Source organism: Pleurodeles waltl, chromosome 10 (assembly GCF_031143425.1).
Source record: "Pleurodeles waltl isolate 20211129_DDA chromosome 10, aPleWal1.hap1.20221129, whole genome shotgun sequence".
In the NCBI taxonomy this organism is placed as follows: domain Eukaryota; kingdom Metazoa; phylum Chordata; class Amphibia; order Caudata; family Salamandridae; genus Pleurodeles; species Pleurodeles waltl.
This window is the reverse complement of record NC_090449.1, coordinates 617,424,773-617,449,190: the sequence shown is the minus strand read 5'-3', so window position 1 is coordinate 617,449,190 and position 24,418 is coordinate 617,424,773.

Here is a 24,418-nt window from a genome sequence, read left to right as displayed (position 1 = left end):
CTCCTACTGATTGGCAACTTTGAGGTGACAAATAGTTGGTGCTGGTGTTCCGTCACCTCTTTAACCAGAATTTCCTGTTCCTCTGCACTGAAGCGACATTTTCTTTTCTTCTTAAAAGGGTCCTGGTTCTTGTGTGGGTCCTCCTGGCTGGTTCCTGGTCTGTTGTCATCTTCCTGGGGTCTGTACAGGCATCTGGGATCCATTTTGGCTCTCCTCTGCTGAAATGGCTGTGTTTGCAGGGGAATTTTGATGCTATTGCGTCAAAAAACGCCGCAAATCCGGTGTGCAGTGTCGTAAATCGACCCACAGTCATTTCCGCCGCGTTAACATCGTTTTGCTTTACGACTTGACGCTGCAGTGTGCGTCAAAAAAAAATACTTACACTTGTGGTTTGCGCCGCCATGCGTCAAACTATAAATTTGATGCCCGCACGGTGCACCAAAATGGCGTTAGCCGGCGGTAATATTTTTGATGCAAAACTGCGCCGGCGCAGTTTTGCGTCAAAAAGTATAAATATGGGCCAAAGTCTTTTATGTTTTAGATGTTTACATATTCCGCTACTACAGTGTGAGGGATCTTGGAACAAGTCTTGGGATAATAATAGGCAACACCGCTTGTGTAATTTATCTCCGGAAACAGTTGAGCACATCCTTTGCCTATGCCTTTAAGTACAAGACTTGAGGAGAAAATGTCTGAAACCATTATTTCTTCAATCGGTACAAGGACACTCAAACTACGCAACTTTGTTTTACTGGGAGTTCAAACAAAGCTATTGGTGTCTAATCAAATTTCTCTCACAGGTTGAGTTGCGCCTTGAGGCCTCATGTAAATAAACTGATTTAGGTGTTGTGTATCGAAAAATATTACTGGATATTTTAACATGACTGATGAAATATTGTTTATGCCATATATATTGTATTGATTTATACCTTAAATCATAAAATACAATCTTACTTACTTACCTACCATACCTGAGTCCACCATCTAAAAATTCTCTTCTGTTCCTAACTTTTCCAGCAAGTATTGTAGCAGAATTCTTGACGAGGATCTCTGGTATATCCACAAGGGATATTTCTTTAACTTGAACAATTTAACGCCATCACATTTAATTCTAAAAGCTGCAACTCTGTTCCTTACAAGAACTTGGCTTTGGGTCGAGGCAAAGCTGAGACAGTGTGGAAGACAGCAATGACAAACAGCCCATTAGTTCAGTAATAAGTGCAAATGGTCACAGCAATCTTTACCGAACACTAATGGTCTATCAAAATGTGGTGAGGAAGAACCCAAATTCTCAAAAAGAGGAACCATAGCTGTGTCATTGCCACAGTATCTGCAATCAGCAATCTTAATTCTGCGGAACAAATGTGCCACGACATCATTAGTCATAATAAGCATGATGGTTGTGGTTGGACGCTCCTCCATGTGCTTTCTTTTATCTTGATTACATTCTACATTGGTGATCACAATGTTATATCAGAAAGGACTAATGTCACTACTTTCAAAACTGCTAATGCCCTTAGCCTTGCGGGTTAATCAATCCAAATGTATTCCTTGGAAATCTCTATTTCTCCAATGAAAGACCCAGTACCTTGAAATCTAGGGGTGCTAGTCCTAGAAGGCAGGATCCTCCCAGTTCCAAAGCTAATCACAGAGTGGGGCGAACCAGGTGCTAGATGTTAGCAAACTTTGTCTTCTGAAAGTTAATGAACAATACTTTCTCAGTAATCTCATTAACATGTTTTATTGGCTGTTTGCCTTCATCTGCCTTCTCTTTATTGTTTGATATTAAAATCTATAGTTCAAAGGATTATGGATACCTTGTGATTATTCTTTTAACTGAACCAACTAAGCTTTTTGAAAATAAGGAGACTTCTGGAATAAGGAGTAAAGATTCCTTAAATGTGGTCTCTTTTTATTTGATGAACATGGGATAATATAGTAAATTTAAACCAGTGTTTTTACAATGGTGATAGACATGTATTTTATATAAACATTGATATCCAAAACATTGATAACATTTGATATCTATATTGACTCAATCTGGTACATTTCAGTGTTGGCAAAATGGGGGTGAGTGTTTGACAATGTTCAGCATTCCGTCCATCACTTGTTGTTTTTGCTTTGTCGCCCTAAGTGGGAAGGGTATGCCCATACGTGGGTCCCGTGCTTCCCATGCCACTGGATTCAAGCTAGCCTGGCTGATGAGGGGTGAAACCCCGAAACCGGTCCCAGGATGCTTGTTTCCGGTCCAGTGAGGACCTGGCTTGGCAGTTCGGTCTGGACTGTTCCCATGAGGAACAGGGTCAAGACTGATTTGCATATGGCTAGGTCCAAACTGGGGTGGCATGGTGAGCAAAAGAACGATGGATTAAACCCAGATCTATAACTGGGGGTGAGTGTTTGACAATGTTCAGCATTCCGTCCATCACTTGTTGTTTTTGCTTTGTCGCCCTAAGTGGGAAGGGTATGCCCAGACGTGGGTCCCGTGCTTCCCATGCCACTGGATTCAAGCTAGCCTGGCTGATGAGGGGTGAAACCCCGAAACCGGTCCCAGGATGCTTGTTTCCGGTCCAGTGAGGACCTGGCTTGGCAGTTCGGTCTGGACTGTTCCCATGAGGAACAGGGTCAAGACTGATTTGCATATGGCTAGGTCCAAACTGGGGTGGCATGGTGAGCAAAAGAACGATGGATTAAACCCAGATCTATGACTGGGGGTGAGTGTTTGACAATGTTCAGCATTCCGTCCATCACTTGTTGTTTTTGCTTTGTCGCCCTAAGTGGGAAGGGTATGCCCAGACGTGGGTCCCGTGCTTCCCATGCCACTGGATTCAAGCTAGCCTGGCTGATGAGGGGTGAAACCCCGAAACCGGTCCCAGGATGCTTGTTTCCGGTCCAGTGAGGACCTGGCTTGGCAGTTCGGTCTGGACTGTTCCCATGAGGAACAGGGTCAAGACTGATTTGCATATGGCTAGGTCCAAACTGGGGTGGCATGGTGAGCAAAATAACGATGGATTAAACCCAGATCTATGACTGGGGGTGAGTGTTTGACAATGTTCAGCATTCCGTCCATCACTTGTTGTTTTTGCTTTGTCGCCCTAAGTGGGAAAGGTATGCCCAGACGTGGGTCCCGTGCTTCCCATGCCACTGGATTCAAGCTAGCCTGGCTGATGAGGGGTGAAACCCCGAAACAGGTCCCAGGATGCTTGTTTCCGGTCCAGTGAGGACCTGGCTTGGCAGTTCGGTCTGGACTGTTCCCATGAGGAACAGGGTCAAGACTGATTTGCATATGGCTAGGTCCAAACTGGGGTGGCATGGTGAGCAAAAGAACGATGGATTAAACCCAGATCTATGACTGGGGGTGAGTGTTTGACAATGTTCAGCATTCCGTCCATCACTTGTTGTTTTTGCTTTGTCGCCCTAAGTGGGAAGGGTATGCCCAGACGTGGGTCCCGTGCTTCCCATGCCACTGGATTCAAGCTAGCCTGGCTGATGAGGGGTGAAACCCCGAAACCGGTCCCAGGATGCTTGTTTCCGGTCCAGTGAGGACCTGGCTTGGCAGTTCGGTCTGGACTGTTCCCATGAGGAACAGGGTCAAGACTGATTTGCATATGGCTAGGTCCAAACTGGGGTGGCATGGTGAGCAAAAGAACGATGGATTAAACCCAGATCTATGACTGGGGGTGAGTGTTTGACAATGTTCAGCATTCCGTCCATCACTTGTTGTTTTTGCTTTGTCGCCCTAAGTGGGAAGGGTATGCCCAGACGTGGGTCCCGTGCTTCCCATGCCACTGGATTCAAGCTAGCCTGGCTGATGAGGGGTGAAACCCCGAAACTGGTCCCAGGATGCTTGTTTCCGGTCCAGTGAGGACCTGGCTTGGCAGTTCGGTCTGGACTGTTCCCATGAGGAACAGGGTCAAGACTGATTTGCATATTGCTAGGTCCAAACTGGGGTGGCATGGTGAGCAAAAGAACGATGGATTAAACCCAGATCTATGACTGGGGGTGAGTGTTTGACAATGTTCAGCATTCCGTCCATCACTTGTTGTTTTTGCTTTGTCGCCCTAAGTGGGAAGGGTATGCCCAGACGTGGGTCCGTGCTTTCCATGCCACTGGATTCAAGCTAGCCTGGCTGATGAGGGGTGAAACCCCGAAACTGGTCCCAGGATGCTTGTTTCCGGTCCAGTGAGGACCTGGCTTGGCAGTTCGGTCTGGACTGTTCCCATGAGGAACAGGGTCAAGACTGATTTGCATATGGCTAGGTCCAAACTGGGGTGGCATGGTGAGCAAAAGAACGATGGATTAATCCCAGATCTATGACTGGGGGTGAGTGTTTGACAATGTTCAGCATTCCGTCCATCACTTGTTGTTTTTGGCAAAATCAACAGGACAGGTCCAACCCAGGAATGTACTGGCATATGTACATTTATGACGGAAACAACACAAAGTGCGTAGCGGTAGGAGAGAATAAATTAGTAAATTAAAGAGCACAACGGAATACTAACCTAATCCCACAAACAACAGACAACCAATCAATGGCAATAGCTATCACTTTCTGATAACTCATTAACCTAGGAGTTATTAAAAATACTAGCTGCAAGGCACAATTAAACAGCAAAGGGCTACTAACAATATTCATCTCCAGATTTCCGAAGGTTCAAGAAGGCATGCATGGCAAACAATTTTAAACAAAACTCAGCACCCTCTACACATAGGTGATATCTGTAAACATCTTTCTTTAAAAAGGAATATGTCATTTCATTTGCAGGAAGAAACATGCCTATCACCCACACAAAATAATTATTTATTATTTACAGTGCTTGCTCCTTCCATCATGAAATTTCCAAAAATATGTTTACTTGTGTAGTCCCACACCCAATAAAGTGAGCATTTAGCACACTTACCTAAGGTACTAGATACAATCAAATGTAGTGGACAACACATTTATAAATAAAACAAATATATATTCTACATGCCCACATACTTTCTATACCCCAGCACAATCCTAAAAAATGTAGCTTAAGATGTGTATATCTATGTGTAGCACCACAACTTTCCTCATGACTGGTGAATGTCAGAGAGGATCAGCACATTATCCTAGCTGTGGGCAACGATGCAACTCCATCTTCGGCTGCTTTAACTGACATGGTAGAACAGGTCATTATGCTAAAAACCCTATGAATTGGTTAGTATATCAGGTACTGTTTTAAACAGAGTCCAATCATTGCTCCACAACTACACCCAAGTCGTCAGGATTAATTCTGTTGATGCTACCACATAGGCTCTATTGTGGCATCCTTGAAGGTTCACCTCTGTCAGTACTGCCAATAAACATTTGTGTGTGTGCTCAGTGGCACAAATAACAAAACAGCATAATTTGCCACTTACGAAAAATGCACTGATACCCAGATTCATCTCTACATGGAGGATGAAACAGGTAGTCAACTAACACCCTAAAATGTGTGGATCACATTAAGTATTGACAGAATTTTAACTCAGATTGAGTCAAATTAGGGATCCTGGTGATGAGTGACAGTGAGGTCTGGGAACCTCCATTCTCATTATCCTCAGCAACGGTGGGACAATCCCATTCCTTATGAAGAAAATTAAGGTCTTCAATGTGTATGATCTTTTATTCAAACTTAGCACTCGCAACAAAATAAACACAATGGTCAATGGTACCCACTTCCAGCTATAGTTATTCTAAACGATCCTGTCAGTCCTATAAGGGAGGATCTTCCCAGTCCAGAAGATAACCACAGTGTGCTCACAAGGTGGTAGATATTGGAAAACTTGGCCTTCTGAACAATATTTCCGCAATAATCTCATTAACATGCTTCAACAACTTGGATGTCATGGAGTCAAATTGTCTCTTCACATCATAAAACAAATAACCTGTAAACCGTCCTTAAATGACTCCTAGTGGAGTTCGGATTCAATTAAAGCCACAGAGGTTCAAGCTACATTTTCAAAGCAACAGGTATTTAGGAGTACCCTAGAGTGTACTTAATCCATCAAAAAACTCTTGACCCAACATGTTCAAGTAAGCCTTGGACTGAAGCCTGCCATCATGGCGTACAGAGGATGAGTAATGCATATGAGATCCGATGCTTGTTCTTGGCCTTGGCAATGCTTTCGACTAACAGTCGAGAGTTAGTGCCCCCTTGCCTTTCCTACTAATCTACACCCCTTTTATCATGCTGAGGGGCTGAAGTTGGACTCTCAGGAGCATCAACGTGTTTTTTTGCGATTTGAAACATAAGAAATAACTAAACAAGTTGAACAATAAATACGGCAACACTTACGTCCTGCACAGGTACCAAGTGAGCAAATCTTAAAGTGAATTAATACAGTATTGGTCCGTGTTCTTTGGTACTTACCTATTATATATTGCAAATCCTCTCTGCCATTTTCTCTAACAAGAGCTCAGCTGAACTCCCCAGTGCATTTCACTTAGATCGTAGATGTCTCAGTAAGTGGTAACCTTTCCCTGTTAATTACTTTCTTTACAATGTGAAGAAAATCTTCACATATTGAAATGAGAAGTGTTCCCTTTGAAGGAAATAACCAATAGTTATATATAGGCTCTGTTCCTACAGCTGTCTACGTGAGGAATACACCGTGTATGTGTGAAATACACAAAACACCGCGTCCTCCGCGCTTACATCATTCTGTGGAATCTCTCACTTCGGTAATCCCTGCAAAGCGTTCCTCTCATAATTGACATGCTGTTCGTGAAACATGTGTTTGCAATGTGAGAGAGATAGCAAAGAAGACATTATGGGCCATATTTATACTTTTTGACGCAAAACTGCGCTAACGCAGTTTAGCGCCAAAAAAATTAGCGCCGGCTAACGCCATTCTGAAGCGCCATGCGGGCGCCGTATTTATTGAATGGCGTTAGCCGGCGCTAGCCGACCGGCGCTGCCTGGTGTGCGTGAAAAAAAACCACGTACACCAGGCAGCGCCGGCGTAGGGCAAAATGGCGTTTGGGCGTCCAAAAATGGGGCAAGTCAGGCTGAGGCAAAAAAATCGTCTTAACCCGATTTGCGCCATTTTTTTTTGGCGCCCAGACGCCATTAACATGACAAAGACAGGAGTCATGCCCCCTTGCCCAATGGCCATGCCCAGGGGACTTCTGTCCCCTGGGCATGGTCATTGGGCATAGTGGCATGTAGGGGGGCACAAATCAGGCCCCCCTATGCCACAAAAAAAAATAAAAAAAATACTTACCACAACTTACCATTTCTTCCCTGGGATGGGTCCCTCCATCCTTGGGTGTCCTCCTGGGGTGGGCAAGGGTGCAGGGGGTGTCCCTGGGGGATTGGGAGGGCACCTCTGGGCTCATTCTGAGCCCACAGGTCCCTTAACGCCTGCCCTGACCCAGGCGCTAAAATCCGGTGCAAATGCGGGTTTTTTAGTCCCGCCCACTCCCGGGCGTCATTTTTGCCCGGGAGTATAAATACGACGCATATGCATCGCAGTCATTTTTTAAGACGGGAACGCCTACCTTGCATATCATTAACGCACGGAAGGTGTTCACGCAAAAAAATGACGCTAACTCCATGAACTTTGGCGCTAGACGCGTCTAACGCCAAAGTATAAATATGGAGTTAGTTTTGCGTCGAATTTGCGTCGAAAAAAACGACGCAAATTCGGCGCAAACGGAGTATAAATATGCCCCTATATTTGAAAGGAACACACTGCATTTGGTGGAAAGCTGAAGTATCATATTGTACACATACAGTCATCATTTTTATAAACCACCTTCCCATACTGTCACCTTTTTCACATTCGTTACCCACTTCAGTGCCACTTATGCGGCACAAAATATATTCCGAGCAGGCAAAAGGGACGTGAACTTGAGGCGCTGTCCTCAAAAACAGCAGTGTCTCTGATAAAGAGAGGAAGGCATGGCATCTCTTCCCCAGCCACAGACTTCACGGAAGCAATTTGTCTAATTTGTGGCTAATTTATTTGGTATTCTGGCAACCCCAGGCAGAGCATGTGAGTACCACGGCTTTAAAGAAGGCTGTAAGGAAAGATTGTATTTAAACCTCTCAACCGGAAGCAGTTACTGTGGAGATGATCGACATCTCTAGGGTGGTAGCAAACACCACTCCCACTACTATTACATTCTTTTGAAAGATGACATCTTAAGGACATGATTGAAAGTGGATTTATCTAGGCAGTGCTGTGTCTAATTTGTTATAAAAAATGCAAGTGGACAACGTTTTTCCCATTAGTTTTTTTCTATACAAAACCGCTCTGGCTATCTTAGTAAATAGGTCAAAATTTATGGATGTTTATGCAGATCTGCCCCAGAAACACTCTATTGAAGCAATGCAAAGCAGCGCAAAGCATTTTTTGCTCACAAAAAAGGCCACATTTCCAGTGCAATACAACTTTCATGCTGAATAATAAATATAATACCATGTAACTGTAATTGTAATAGTATTTATTTAGCGCTTACTACCTCTGACAAGGTGTTGAAGCGATTTTCGGAGAGTAGTACGCTACTCCGGAACCCAAGAGGAATTAGTGGTGGATTAGTATAGAGAAATATGAGTACAGTTGTAGTATTATTATAAGTCAATTTGAGCAGAGGATATGTGAGTTTGTTAGTTGGATTGACTAGATTAATGGAAAGAGGGAAGAATCCAGAAGTGTTAATTGGGAGTTTATAGTAATAGGATGAGGTTTGGGATGAGTAAAGGAGAGATGGAGGAGGGAAGAGTCTGTGGAAAGGATTAGGGAGATCATAGTAGCAGGAGAGATTTTGGATGAGTCAAAGGTAAGATAAATGAGGGAGAATTAAGTAGGTTTGTTTGGGAGATCATGGTAGTAAATTGAGGTTTGGGTGAGCTAGATGTGGACGAGGAGGGAAGAGCTTAGGCAGAGTTACTTTGGAGATGAAAGTAGTAGAATGGGTTTGGGATGAGTCAGAGTGGGGATGGAGGATAGATTGATAGAGGCATGACATATGGTGATGGGTAGACAGAGTAAAGCTTACAAGTGAGTACATTTATATTACTTTTATTTATCGATAATTGTATTTATATATATATATATATATATAAAATTATTTATAATTTTATTTATACACATACATTTTTAATTGTTATCAGAATAATTATTTATTCACATATATTATTATTTTTACTTTACTTTACTTATTTATAATTTGCATTTTATTTATAGATTTTATTTTATTTATTTTTATCAAATTTTTCTCTAGTACAGTAGGACTAGAGTAATATATAAATAGATATGTAAATTAATAGTAAGGGAATATATGTTGAACGAATATAATAGTAGGTATAGTAATATGAGAAGAAAAGTAGTATTGTATCTACACAGACTTTCAAGTGCCCCTTTATGTTGGTTTGCATTGGCGCAAAGCCTTACGAAGCCTAGCCCTACAAAATTTGTCAACTTCTGTCAGATACATTCATAGGGTGTAAAGCTGTTAGATATTTTCAGAAATGGAGTTAGCATTTGTTTAGCTGTCAATGATCTGTATTAGCTTTGGGGAGTTATGTATACAACGGGTGAGTTGCAAAGTATAAAACATTGCTTTGTTTGGTGAAAAGCAATAACAAAGATTTAGGGGGTGATTCTAACCCTGGCGGTCGGTGTTAAAGCGGCGGCCAACCCGCCAACAGGCTGGCGGTCAAAACAATGGAATTCTGACCGTGGCGGGAACCGCCAACACAGACAGCCACTTTAACACTCCGCCCGCCACAGCGGTACAAACAAACAGCGCGGCGGTCACCGCCAACAGCCAGGCGGCAGACAATGTACCGCCCACACTATCACAACTAACCAATCCGCCACCTTTTCCGGGGCGGGAGCACCGCCGATAAAAACACGGCAAAAACAGACTACGAACGGGAAAACGCACACCACTACGCACTCCAGGAGGAAGGAGGACAGCATGGAACCCGAATTAAACATCCTACCTGCTCTCGTCTACCTTCTCATCTACCACGAGTACGAAGTCCGGCGCAGACGACAACGGTGAGTACTGCACCTACGACACACAGGAGGGGGGAGGACGAAAGGTTACGGGCACACACATATGCGACCCCCCCCCAACTATGTACACACCAATGCAGAGCAACAAGTCACAGTGACACCACCCAAACACCCCTAAAAAATGCTATGACATAATCAAATTTGGAATAAATATTTATGTACCAAAAAGCTCCTGAAAATTATCGTACAACCATGAAAGATATTTACAAGAAAACAAATGATATACACATCAGTGTATAACTGAAGTAACAAGTCCTGCACATCCCACGAATTCATCATGTCCGTGGGCCAAAGTTTTGAGAAACAAGGGCAAAGCCCACACAGGAGACCTGAGTCCTTTGGAGAGAACACTGCATTGGCATCAGATGTAAAAACTACAGGCACCTCAGGGGGAAGGGAAGGGGGGGGCACCACAGCCACATGAGTCCACGACGCCAGATCCACGAGGAGCCACCATGCCCACTGTACCATCCTGGGGAGTGCAAAGCCACAGTCTCTCAATGTCTCTACAGTGGGTGGGCTGCCCACTGTACCATCCTGGGGAGTGCAAAGCCACAGTCTCTCAATGTCTCTACAGTGGGTGGGCTGCCCACTGTACCATCCTGGGGAGTGCAAAGCCACAGTCCATCAGGTGGATGACAGTCTCCACTGGTCAAGGAGGAGGCATGGTGGGCACAGTGAACCATAAACAGTGCTTGAGACGGCGGTGCCCAGCGGAGCGGTGCTTGAGAAGAAGGGCCCAGCAGAGCGGTGCTTGAGATGAAGGGCCCAGCGGAGCGGTGCTTGAGACGGCGGGGCCCAGCGGAGCGGTGCTTGAGAAGAAGGGCCCAGCGGAGCGGTGCTTGAGATGAAGGGCCCAGCGGAGCGGTGCTTGAGACGGCGGGGCCCAGCGGAGCGGTGCTTGAGAAGAAGGGCCCAGCGGAGCAGTGCTTGAGATGAAGGGCCCAGCGGAGCTGTGCTTGAGATGAAGGGCCCAGCGGAGCGGTGCTTGAGACGGTGGGGCCCAGCGGAGCGGTGCTTGAGATGAAGGGCCCAGCGGAGCGGTGCTTGAGATGAAGGGCCCAGCGGAGCGGTGCTTGAGACGGCGGGGCCCAGCGGAGCGGTGCTTGAGAAGAAGGGCCCAGCGGAGCGGTGCTTGAGACGGCGGGGCCCAGAGGAGCGGTGCTTGAGATGAAGGGCCCAGCGGAGCGGTGCTTGAGATGAAGGGCCCAGCGGAGCGGTGCTTGAGACGGCGGGGCCCAGCGGAGCGGTGCTTGAGATGAAGGGCCCAGCGGAGCAGTGCTTGAGACGGCGGGGCCCAGTGGAGCGGTGCTTGAGATGAAGGGCCCAGCGGAGCGGTGCTTGAGATGAAGGGCCCAACGGAGCGGTGCTTGAGATGGCGGGGCCCTCTTCAGCGGTGCCTATCTTCACGGTGGGGCCCTCTTCAGCGGTGCCTATCTTCACGGCGGGGCCCTCTTCAGCGGTGCTCTTCTGCACCGCGGGCCCTGTTCAGCGGTGCTCTTCTCCACGGCGGGCCCTGTTCAGCGGTGCTCCTCTCCACGGCGGGCCCTGTTCAGCGGTGCTCTTCTCCACGGCGGGCCCTGTTCAGCGGTGCTCCTCTCCACGGCGGGCCCTGTTCAGCGGTGCTCTTCTGCACCGCGGGCCCTGTTCAGCGGTGCTCTTCTGCACCGCGGACTCTGTTCAGCGGTGCTCTTCTCCACGGCGGGCCCTGTTCAGCGGTGCTCCTCTCCACGGCGGGCCCTGTTCAGCGGTGCTCTTCTCCACGGTGGGCCCTGTTCAGCGGTGCTCTTCTCCACGGCGGGCCCTGTTCAGCGGTGCTCATCCAGCAGGTCAAGGGAGCCAGACCTGGCCTGGACTCCCTGCTCAGTCGCCCTCGGACCGTGACGTTTCTGGACCCTTCGGGGACGGACTCCTGGCCTCCTTAGTGTCCTCCTTCCCAGCTGGGATGTGACATGTGGGGTCCACCTTCTCCGCGCTCCTGCTGCCCTTCCGCTCCTTTGATGGGGCTCTCGGGCCCTTGCCTCCCCTAGATGGTGTGGCTGGTGAAGTGGCCGCACATTGCTCCTTGGGGGCAGCCCTGTCAGTCCTCGCACGGCGGCCCTTGTTTTTGCGGGTCCTCTTGCCGGGGGGGGGCTGGACGTGTCCTTGCTGCTGATCGATGTGTCACTGCTGGCAAAGGGTGGACTCCAGATCCCATGCACAACAGTGACACTCGAAGCTGGGCTGGTGGTGGCTGCGGTGCTCTTGGGACTCTTTGCAGATGGAGGGGGGAGCTCATCGGAGGGAAAGAGGTCAAGATTAGCCATGAAAAGCTTTTTAGGTCCAAGGTAAAGGGTAGGAGAAGTGGTGATGGGAGTGGAGGAAGAGGATGTGGTTGTAGGAGAGTCAGGTGTGCTGTCATTGGGTGAAGGTGCTGGTGCTGTAGGCTGTCGTGAGGTGGATGTCTGTTGGGTGGGTGGCTGCCTGCGTTTGTGTGTCTTGGAAGAGGGGGTGACAGACACAGTGGGAGAGGACACAGGGGACGTGTACATGGCAGTGGGGGTGGTGACTGCACAAGTGTGGACTGTACTGGAGGGTGAGGTGGTGATGGAAGCACTGGCTGATGTTGGGGTGCATGCAGGTGTGAGTGTAGACGTCACAGGGAGGGAGGAGGGAGACGAGGAGGAGGGGGACACAGAGGTGGTTGTGACTGTTGGAAGGTCTGCATCTGGGTGTTGCTTGGGTGAGTGTTTGTGGGATCTGTGGTGCTTGTGTCTGGATGAGCTGCTCTTGGGTGTTGAGGTGTGTGCAGGCTGGTCTGATGGTGTGGATGGGATAGGCTGAGGAACAGGAGACAGAGACAGGCTGGAGGCAGTAAGAAGAGGGAGGCTGGAAACAGGGACAATGGCTGCCGTCAGTGCTGAGGCCAGAACAATGAACGCTCGTTGATGGGCAGCCTGACCCGAATGAATGCCCTCCAGGTACGCATTGCTCTGTTGCACCTCCCTTTGCACACCCTGGATGGCATTCAAAAGGGTTGTCTGCCCAACAATGAGCGTCCTCACCAGGTCAATGAGCTCCGCACTGAGGGCAGCAGGGGCAACAGGGGCAGGGGCTGAGGTGCCTGGGGCGAAGGAGACGCGCGCCTTCCTGGGCGAGCGGGCACGGAGCGTAGGCTGAGGGGCTGCTGGGAGGGCGGGGCTGGTGCGCTGGGTGGCGGCTGTACTTGTAGAGGCGGGGGGCCCGGATGTTGCCGCCACCGCTAGGGAGCTCCCATCCGAGGACGTGTCGCTGTCGCTGCTCTCACCAGCGGTCCCCGTCGTGGTGCTCCCCTCGCCCTCCGGATCACTGGTGCCCTCGGTGTCTGTTCCTGGGCCCACCGGGGCCTTGTGTCCTGCAGCTCCCTCGTGCTCCGATGCCAAATCTCCTCCGCCTGATGATGCTAATGCACACATGTACAAGAAGATGAAGAGAAAGGGTGGGGGGAGAAAAAAGAAGACCAGGTTGAGTGCATGCAATGTCAACACCGTTGGCGGAGAGGACAGACACAGGAGCCTCATGCACTAAGCCGCGCATTCGGGGTACACTACTCAGTACTACTGACTAGGACAACAGGCCAAGAGACGTCAAACGCGCACATGGGTGATGCTGGATCTTCAATGGCTGTACTTGTCACCCTACAGAGGTGGGGGCCGGGGGCACAGGGCCATGCCTAAGGGAGAGGACTACACTACAGAAAGCGCCCTGGCCTAATGTCTCCCACAGCCCTCCTCCCCCACCCAGACGCCTCCACTGCGCAGAAAGATAGGAGAATGTGCTGATACTCACCCCCTTGTGTCTGCTGTGATGTCTTAAAGCGCCCATCCAATTCAGGGTAGGCCACCGCCAGGATCCGGGACATCAGGGGGGTCATGGTGCGACTGGCACCCCTCCTAGGTTGGGAGGCCATCCCCAGCAGTGTCCTCCCACCTCTTGCGGCAGTGGGTGCCCCGTCTGTTGTGGACCACCAAGTTCCGGACTTCCTTGGCGATGGCACGCCAAATCTCGATCTTCTGATGGGCGCTGACCTATTTGACATGTACAGGGTGGAAAGGAGGAAATCATCAATGACCTGCATGTTAGATGTGATTGGCCCCCCCCACCAACTTTGCCATATGGCACATGCTCTCATCTGTCGGGTGTTGCACTCCTCATTCGCCCCCCACCCCACCAACTTACATCCACCCCAATCCACACAGGCATAGCCCATTCCATGTGCACCCGGTGTACTCACTTGTTGGTCTGGAGGACCGTAGAGTAGCGCATACTGGGGGAGGACCCCATCCACGAGCTTCTCCAACTCTTCAGACGTGAAGGCAGGGGCCCTTTCCCCAGTCGCAGCAGCCATTGTCACTTCCAGACCGAGGTCACAGCAGCACTTGCAGTATAGGTCCTCTCCTGTGGATGATCAGGTCTCGAGTGATCAATCAGCTAGGAAATGGCGGTCACGCCCGCGGCGGTGCGTACCGCGGCGGTGCGTACCGCGACCGCCGCCGCCGATCGTCATTGGCTCCTGAAACCCATAGGGTTCAATCTTAACCAATGCGGCTTTGCGCCGCGGTCTTCGACCGCCTACCGCCACGGTGTGCCCCGCCAGCGCATTGACCTCACATTCCATTGTCCCACTTCACACGTCAGGCAGCCGCCATTTCAAGGGCCTACATGGCTTAATTTTGACTGCGACACACAGGCCTAGGCCTTGCATTGCCACACATACACGCCTTTCAACCCATTGCCATTCTTTAACTGTGCAAGCTGTCTGTACGTACCTGTGGTTTGCCTGACTCTGTGCTCCATGTTGTCCTTCCTAGGCACCGTCCGCTGGGACTTGCGAGGAGAAGGACGAATCCTCGCGTGTACCGACCGCTGGTGGACCTGTCGACAATGGAAGAACGCCATATAATACTTCGATACAGACTTGACCGTGCCACTATCCATGAACTGTGTGCCCAGCTGGAGCCAGCCCTGATGTCCCCCATCCGCCAACCCACAGGGATTCCCCCTCTGGTGCAGGTTTTGTCAGTCCTCCATTTTTTGGCAACTGGGTAATTCCAGACAACAGTGGCCATGTCATCTGGAATGTCTCAGTCTATGTTTTCAAAGATTTTGAGCAGAGTGTTGTCTGCCCTGATGAAACTCATGCGGAGCTACATCATTTTCCCAGAGGAGGGTGACTTGCCTACAGTGAAGGGTGATTTCTATGCCCTTGGACATATCCCCAACATCATTGGTGCCATTGATGGGACCCTTGTGGCTTTGGTACCCCCAAAAGACGATGAGCAGGTGCACAGAAACAGAAAAAGTTATAATTCGATGAATGTCCAGGTGGTCTGTTTGGCTGACCAGTACATCTCCCATGTAAATGCCAAGTTCCCAGGGTCAGTGCATGACGCGTATGTGATGCGAAATAGCAGCATCCCCTATGTGATGGAGCAGCTACAGAGACAACGTGTGTGGCTAATAGGTGACTCTGGTTACCCCAACCTGCCTTGGCTACTGACCCCAGTGAGGAATCCCCGGACCAGGGCAGAGGAACGGTACAATGAGGCCCATGGGCGAACTAGGAGGATCATCGAAAGGACCTTTGGCCTCTTGAAGGCCAGGTTTAGGTGCCTACATATGACAGGGGGATCCCTGATGTACTCACCAAAGAAGGTGTGCCACATCATCGTGGCCTGCTGTATGCTTCACAATCTGGCATTGCGACGTCAGGTTCCTTTCCTGCAGGAGGATGGTGCAGATGGTGGTGTTGAAGCAGCTGTGGAGCCTGCGGAGAGTGAAGAGGAGGAAGACTCAGAGGACGACACAGACAACAGGGACAGAGTAATAGAACAGTATTTCCAGTAGCACACAGGTAATAATCACCCATGCCATTTTACATTTCCTGAAAGCCTCCTGCATCTCAACTTTGTCGATTTCCCCCCAGAACTATAAACATGATGTTTGATTTTCCCTTCCCTTTTCTGTGCTGTATGAGCCACTGCGTGACCTCGGCTTGGTTGGCCCATGGACTAATGCTAAGTTACCTCGGTATGTGTAATTCACAATGTTAATAATACGTAATTGATATGTAATGTGTCATACATTTGTAAATAAGACAGGCTGAGTCCTGATTGATTTCAGTGCAATGTGTGATTTATTATTAGTGCATAGATATTGGTACATGATAGTGAAACAGTGATGGGTGGGGGTGGAGTAATGTCCATGGCGGAGTCCAGTTCTCAGTCTCACAGGTGCATTGTCCATATGCCTGTGGCAGGATGGAGCAGGGGCAGTTCAAGGTTTGACAGGGTGGCAATGTGGAACAGTGGGAGGACTTCAGGGGGTATGTGATGCTGGCGGGGGACTTGACATCCTACTCTGTCGGTTTTTTTTATCTCAGGCTCCTTTTGCGGGGCGGTTGTTGTTCAGCAGGAGGTGGGGTTCTGGTGGGCTGTCGTTGTGGTGGGGCCTCCTGTCCACTAGCGCCGGCGGTGGTGGTAGGCTGTTCCTGTTCCTGGCTAGTTACAGGGGCCCTGTGTGATGCCACATGGTCCCGAAACGTGTCCTCTATACGGTTCAGGGCCTGGACTATGCTCCCCATAGCGGTTGAGATGTTGCTGAGTTGGTCGCTGAACCCCATGTAGCGTTGCTCCTGCTGTGCCTGGATCTCCTGGAACCTGGCCAGTACCGTCGCCATCGTCTCTTGTGAGTGGTGGTAGGCTGCCATGATGGTGGTGAGGGCCTCTTGGAGAGTGGGTTCCCTGGGCCTCTCCCCCCCCCCTGTCGCACAGCAGCCCTCCGAGTTGCCCTGTTTCCCTGGGCCTCTGTCCCCTGGACGGTGTGCCCACTCCCACTGCCCCCAGGTCCCTGTTGTTGTTGGGTTGGTGGGTTACCCTGGGGGCCCTGTAGTGGTAGACACACCGCTGCTTGACCTGTCCTAGAGACAGAGGCATGGGCCCGCTGGGTGGGAGCTGTGCTGTTGTTCCCAGAGGGGGTTGGGTCTGCAGTGGCCTGTGTCTGGGTGAGGGGAACCGACTGCCCAGAGGTCCCCGATGGTCCGGGCTGGTCGTCAGGTTCCAGGTCGACAGAGCTGCTGTCATCACTAGGGGCCTGTTCCGGGGGTGGGATGGACATTTCTGGTCCCTCCTGACCGGTGTGTTGTCGTTCGGGTCCTGCATGGGGTAAGAGGGTATGGTTATTGTTTCTGTGTGTGCATTAGCTTGCGTTTTATGGGTGCCCTTGTCCCCCAGTGCTGGCATTCCCTTGGGGGAGTTGTTTTGAGGGTGTTTTGTGGGGGGGGGATGGGTATGTGCAGTGGTCATGCTTAGGTGATGGGTGTCCATAGTTTGGGGATGGCATGCAGGGGTTGGTGTTGGGTGGGTTGTGCTGGGGAGACATTCTCAGGGAGGATGTGTGCTGGGGGGTTGGGGGTGAGGGTGGGGGTTAGCATGCTGGGGGGGGGGTGAAGTGGTTGGCCTTGTACTTACCAGAGTCCATTCCTCCGTGTACTCCAGCGAGGCCATCAGGATGCAGGATGTTTAGTACCTCTTGCTCCCATGTTGTGAATTCGGGTGGAGTGGGTGGGGGTCCCCCGCTAGTCTTCTGCACTGCGATGTTGTGTCGCAAGACCATCGAGCGCACCTTCCCCCGTAGGTCGTTCCATCGTTTGCTGATGTCCTCTCGATTTCTGGGATGCTGTCCCACCGCGTTGACCCTGTCCACGATCCGCTGCCAGAGCTCCGCCTTCCTTGCTATGGTGGTGTGCTGAACCTGTGAGCCGAAGAGCTGGGGTTCCACTCTTATGATCTCCTCCACCATGACCCGGAGTTCTTGGTCCGAAAAGCGTGGGTGCCTTTGTGGTGCCATGGGGTGGTGTGTATGAGGTGTGGGGTGGTGTATGTGATGATGTGTGTGTTGGTGTGTGGTGCTTTGTGCTTCTATGTGGTGTGTGTGATGTTGTGGTGTGCCTCTGTGTGTCTGGCTATCTATTCTCTGATGTGTCTCTCTCTCCTTCGTCTCTGGTTTTTGTTGGTAGGGGTTTGTGGGTGATGTGGGTGTGTGTTTTATATGGTATTGGATGTGTGGGAGTGGTGTGTGTATGTGTTTCAGGTGTGTGCCTTTCAAATTGTCCAATGTGGTAGGGGTTTGTAAAGGTGTGTGTATTTTGACCGCGGCGGTGTGTACCGCCAATGGAATACCGCCGTTGAATGACCGCCGCGTGGATTTGCGGGTCATAATGGGATGGGCGTATTTCTGTTGGCGTGGCGGTGGAGGTTTGGTCTTCTCCAGTTTACCGCTGGCCGCTGATGTGGCGGACTGCAGTGGAGGGCGGATTTTTGGAGGTTTTGCAGTTGTGGGTCAGAATGTCCGTGGCGGCTGACCGCGGCCGCAGCGGTATTGTGGCGGCCTTCTGACCGGCGGTAAGCGGCTTTTACCGCCGAGGTCAGAATGACCCCCTTAATCATTTACTGTTCAAAGCAGACTCAAATTTAAACCTTAGAATTGACAGAAATAACCATTAGATTTATTACTTTGATTTTACCATTTTAAATGATAACAGAGCGCTAATCCAATTTTTGTACACAAAACCCACTTTTGTGTAATTGACCCCTGTGAAACCTATTACATACTTTATCATCCAGATCTTCCAAGCAAAAGCCATGTCAAACATATGTCACACCATAGATGAGCCTTTGAATGTGTGTGATGTCTGTCTGTCAATTTACATATGATATGCACAATCTAAACCTATGAAATCCTTAGCTATCTACTTGTCTTTCACCGTCAAAATCGGATGTCAGAAAGAATAAGAAAATTAAACATAAAAACATGAGGGAAACTAAAATAATGCATGGAAGAACATGTTGTTCCTCTTGTAATAAATTATATATGGCCACATTGACACTTTTAGGAACAACCACATCGATATAGCTTTCTGCTTCCCTAATCAAAAGCTTCTTCAAAGATGTCACATCCAGGGACCCAATTAAATAGCGCGACCACACTCCACTCTCTGTGCGGGGGATGGAAAATGTTTTGTGGTGTCGCTGAGACTTATGATTTGGCAGTAGAGTTGAGAGATCACTAGCTTGCGTTATTGGTGCATCAAAAGAGGCTTGTTGCTTTCTCGTATCGCTCAAAAAACTGGTATTATCTCTATTCTATGGCCTTTTAACACCTGGTGCTGTTTCACCAGAGGTCTTCTTGTCTTTGGCTCAAATATCACCAGTTACATTGCTGCATTACCACTACAACCTCCACTTGCTGTCAAGGACATAATACCTCCAAGTTTTAGAAGACCTTCTAAGTTTGATGAGCAGACTGTTGATGTGGAGGCGCCAGAGTAAATTAAAAACTGGTCCACTAGTTGATGTTTTATTTAGCCTGTTAAAAAGGTTAGGACATAGGTGATGTCTATGCTAAAAGGAGCAAATGCAATCCATAGCCAGGTCATGTTGCATGGAGACCTCATGCTTCTCTGACTTCCTCACAAAGATCAGTTCTATCTGATGTCTTGGCTGGTGCCTCAGTCCTTTCTCGCCCCAGTGGTGCCTGCTTCAAGATGCTCCTGCACCTAGGTGCTAGGATGGGAATCCCAAGCTGATACTATATTGGAATATCATTCCATTACAGAGGTTCTTCCCAACAGATTGCCCAGCACTGTTCCTTCCAAGCAAGTCATTCAGTAAACCAGACTCATTTGGAGTAGTTGAGGTCCAGCGCTAGATCCTTCAGATGCCTAATGAAGGAACAGGGTAAAACACAGGCCCACTAAAGTACAAATTCAAAGAAAGATGCACATGAAGCACAGAGAACTTCAAAGTACAATTTAAAAAAAGATGCACATGGAGCACTGAGGATATCTGCATGTTGTCAGAGTCCCTATAATCATCTGCAAGGCAGGCTGTTTGTAAAGGTATGCTATTAACTGCAAATTCATATGTCCTGAACATCACTGTTTTCAAGGATGCATTTAGGTCACCAAAAAAGGGAGCAGGTCCAACGTTGAGTCTCAGGGATCAGACCATTGCATTTAACAAGAGCATACCCAAGTTCTCCAGTTATTCTGCCAAGAGTATTGATTTTTATTTTGATTTATGACCATTTGAACCAAACACACAAAAGGAACTAGGAGGAATGCTTGCACATTGTCTAACCACTGGGAATTGCTTGGGATAGCATTTCTACCCATTACTTTTTGCCCACTGTGTCATTCTAGATAAAGGCCCACCTATACAAATCAGTGCTAATCCTGCTTCTTCATGGGAACAATCCACCCTGAACTGCCAGGCGAAGCCCCATCCAGAAGGGAACACAAGCAACCGCAGACCGGTTTGAGCTTAGTTAGGCCTCGTGAGTAGTGGATAGTGTATATCCTATGGCACACTGAGCAAGATACCCACACCTGAGAATACACTTAGTTAATTTGGGCATTACATCAGTCAAACGAAAGGTGATGGGAGGAATGTTTGCAAATAGTTTAATCAGCGGCAATTGCTCAGTGTAGCATTCCAACCCATAGTTTTAGGATACCGTAGGATTTTCACCTGTTCATAGAGCCACATAAATTGTGCCTGGTCTTGCTATTTAGGCAAAACTCACATAGGGGTTAATGCCCCTTTTTAAATTGCACCTGTGTTTGATTGGTGAGGCTAAATGTACATCATCTTGGGGGCTCAGGTGTTCAGAATGTCCACTTGTGCTCATTTTCACAGTAATATGTTCCATGCATATTTTTAATAGATATGAGTGGTGTTTCTCCTGAGTCCTTGCTTGGTGTGTTGACATTGCTTTTGTGTTCCTTTACAACTTTTGCAAGAAGTCTGTATTTTGTAGTATGCTGTTTGCCCTGATACTTCACCATTTCATTGAGGGATAATTGTAGGATCTTGGGCCTACTTATGAACTACATAAGTGAAACCTTCAACACACATTTGAGTTGATATATGCCATGTATCTATCAGCAGGAGTTCTAGCTGAGTTATTAATTTCTATTTGTGTTATTTAGTTTATATTGCTTTCCTTTGCCCACTTAATTGGAACTCCCAAGGCACTTCCATTGTAGCTCCTTGTTGGTGACATACCTATTGCAAAAGCTCCCTTCTTTACCGTCAGAGGAGATGCTTGAATGCAAAAATTCAAATTCATTCAATTCAAAATTTACATTTCTGCTGGCATGTGTGATTTGGTTATGTTGTGAATTTCAGAAATTTACCTATTTCCTGCTATATTCAAGTACTTATTGTATAAATCTCCTTCAGGTACCCTACGGCTTTTGTGTAGTTTGTTCTAATTCTTCAGAAGTGAAAACAGTAACTTTGAAAAATAGTGAAATATGTCTAGTGACACTACCAATGAAAGACATCTACTTTAATGGATGAATAGCTATCACTTAGCCCATCTTCACTTGAAAGGAAACAGAGCAGTAGGAAATTTATGTTTTTAAAAGCAATAATTTCTTAACAGCTAGTTCAAACCTGATTAGTAGCTAAATACTTGTAGGAAATTGGATTACCGGTTGAGTGGCTCAAGTCAAGACCCAATTATCAGTAGTATAACAGAGGGAGGATAGAAGGTCACTAACACCTCTGACATAGTGCACACTTTTGTGACTTACTACTCCAGGACCGAGCTGACGCTAGTGCCTTGGCTGATTTTGTTCAAAAGGATACAAAAAGTGACAGATAGACTACTTGAATTAAACTCAGCTAATGGTAATTACTCAGGCCGAATCCCAGTCAATCATTATTTTGCACACCATGTATAAGAAATTGGTTTACTGGTTGGGGGGATGAAAACTCGACTCAAGCACTAACCACAGTTTCTGTTAGGGTGAAGTCACAAGCAACGCCCAAATTAGTTTGTGCTTAACCCTCTGGTAGCATGGACCAAAGCAGTCAAATTTAACTTAGAGGCAATATGTAAAGTATTTATGCAGCACTTCAAACAGTAATGAAGTGTACGCAAAACCCAAGAGAAATGCCTAAAAGCACAAAGCACAAAGCACCAACTGTGGTTATCTGATCATGTGGGACTGGGACAAAGTTACAAGTTCAGGCCCACTGCAATGGAGCATGGGCCAGATACAGGGACCAAAATACCCTCCCCTGAACAAAATACCTTAAATCTGCATTTTGGAGTATTTCAAGATTGTTTGTGAAGGATACATCACACATCAATAGTTAAGATAGGCTGTGTGCTGCGATGCGAGGTCACACATCGACAATATCTCAAGCAATAGTGATTCTGGGGAGCTGTGGGGCTGTGATGTGAGGTCCTGTGTCAAGGATGCATTGTGCAGTGGTGGTTCCGAGGAGTGTGGTGCTGCGATGCTAGATCCTGGGTCGAAGAGGCATAATGCAACAGCGGGTCCAAAGAGCTGTGGGGTAATGGGTCATAGATGCATTGCACAGTGGTGCTTCCAATGCGGAGCTGTTAGGCAATGTGGAGCTGCGAGGTGATGCATTGAGTTGCATCAGTTCTGCTTGGACCACAACGTGGCTGCCAACACACCCTTAGGCCCACTTTCAAGGGTCCAGGGCTGGGTGGCATTACTTGGGGGCAGGACTCACAGCAGATAGAGTCAAGGTGCTGGGTTCAAGGTGGTTGACATCTTTTTTTGTCAATGGGGCTCTGATCAGGAGACCAGCCAGCTAGTTCTTGGTGTCACTCTGGTGGTCCTGGTTTCAAGATGAGGTCCAATCCTTTTCAGTCAAGCTGCAGATCAGCAGAGGAAATCAGCACCTCAGTCACCCTGAGTCTTTCATAGGTCCAGAGGTCTACTGAAGAGTTGGGTCTGAGGGTCTAATATTTATCCTAGGTGACAGATTTGAAGTAGGAGAAAGTTCTGTAGGTTTTCACCACCAGAGTTGTTTTGAATTTCCTACCTCGCTGCCCTGGCACCAGCTTGTCTGGGGGCACAAAAGACTAGTGACAACCCCTTTGTGAGTGTGCTGGGGCAGAACCTTTGTGATGTGTAAGTGTGGTAGGTGACAGCTCCTCCCATCATCAAGTCAAAGATGGCCCATCCTGCCACCACCTAGCCTCCCTTTGACTCACTTTGTGGGAGTAATACACAAAGACCAACTGCCAGCTACCTTTAGTCATTTGACCCAGGATACAGGCTGTGAGCACCAAATGGCTAGGAAAATAAAACAACTATCTGAAGGTGTCATTATAAGAATGGTGCCTTAAACTCTGACTTTACCATTAAAGAGAATTTGAAATTACAATTCTTTAGGCACCAAACTCAACATTCTGACTTGCTCCCAATTAAAAGTTATCGCTTATGAAATGTAATAATGTAACCTAATGTGATCCTATTGGAGAGGTAGGCCTTGCAGAAGTGAGAAACAAAACAAGAGTTTTTCACTACTAGGATATGCAAAAATTAAAAGTACCCATCCGACTTTTTAAATGCAAGGTACACGTCCCCCTAGGCTGTGAAGGGCCTGCCCTAGGGATGACTATTTATTTATCAAAAAGGAAGGTTTAGGCCTGGCAAATTTTTTATTTTGCCAGGACGAAATGGCTGTTTAAAATTGCACACTCAGTCTGCAATGGCAGGTCTGAGACATGTTGAAAAGGCTACTTAAGGGGATGGCACAATCACAGCTACAGACTCACTGGTAGCATTTAATTAATGGACCCAGGGTAAATGGACTACCACTCTACTAGGCACTTATAAGTAAATTAAACTTCCAAATGTGCTAACTGGTTGTAAGCCAATGTTACCACGTTTTAATGAATGAGGACATGTACTTTAGTACTGGTTCAGCAAACAATGGAGGGGTATGGCAAAAAGTTTGAGGGAACCCCGCAGTAAGGCTTACAGGTCTAACAACACCAATTTATTGCGGGTCATGAGCAATCTTGCTTGTTTATATTATCAACAATATAAACAATAATAATAAATAATAATAGATGGTCAATAGGACCAAAGTCCTCTTGTTATTATGATAATGCTGTGATTACTTACTGGTAATTTCTATTACAATGATTTCTATTCTTGCATGTCACTGTCCTTACATTATGAGGCAAAGAAATGCCAGGGAAGCATACAATAGCCCTTGCCATTTAAAAGTATTCTAGCCCCTCCTACTTAACCATGAGATGAGGAAATATACATTCCTGGCTCTTCACCCAAAATGCTGTTTGTAACACCAAAATACTACAAAAATGGTCAAAGTTAGACCACACAGGAAGGAAGGAGAGAAACTAGAATAGTCACAAGCAAGAGTAGGACTCAGTGTAATGAAGATTAGTGCCAACTAGTTAGTGCATTACCACTTCATCCCTCTTTCTCCTTATAGTTCTTGTATTATGAGGATATAGCAAGTAATGTCACATATTTGACTGGCAACACCCAGAAGTCACACAGGAA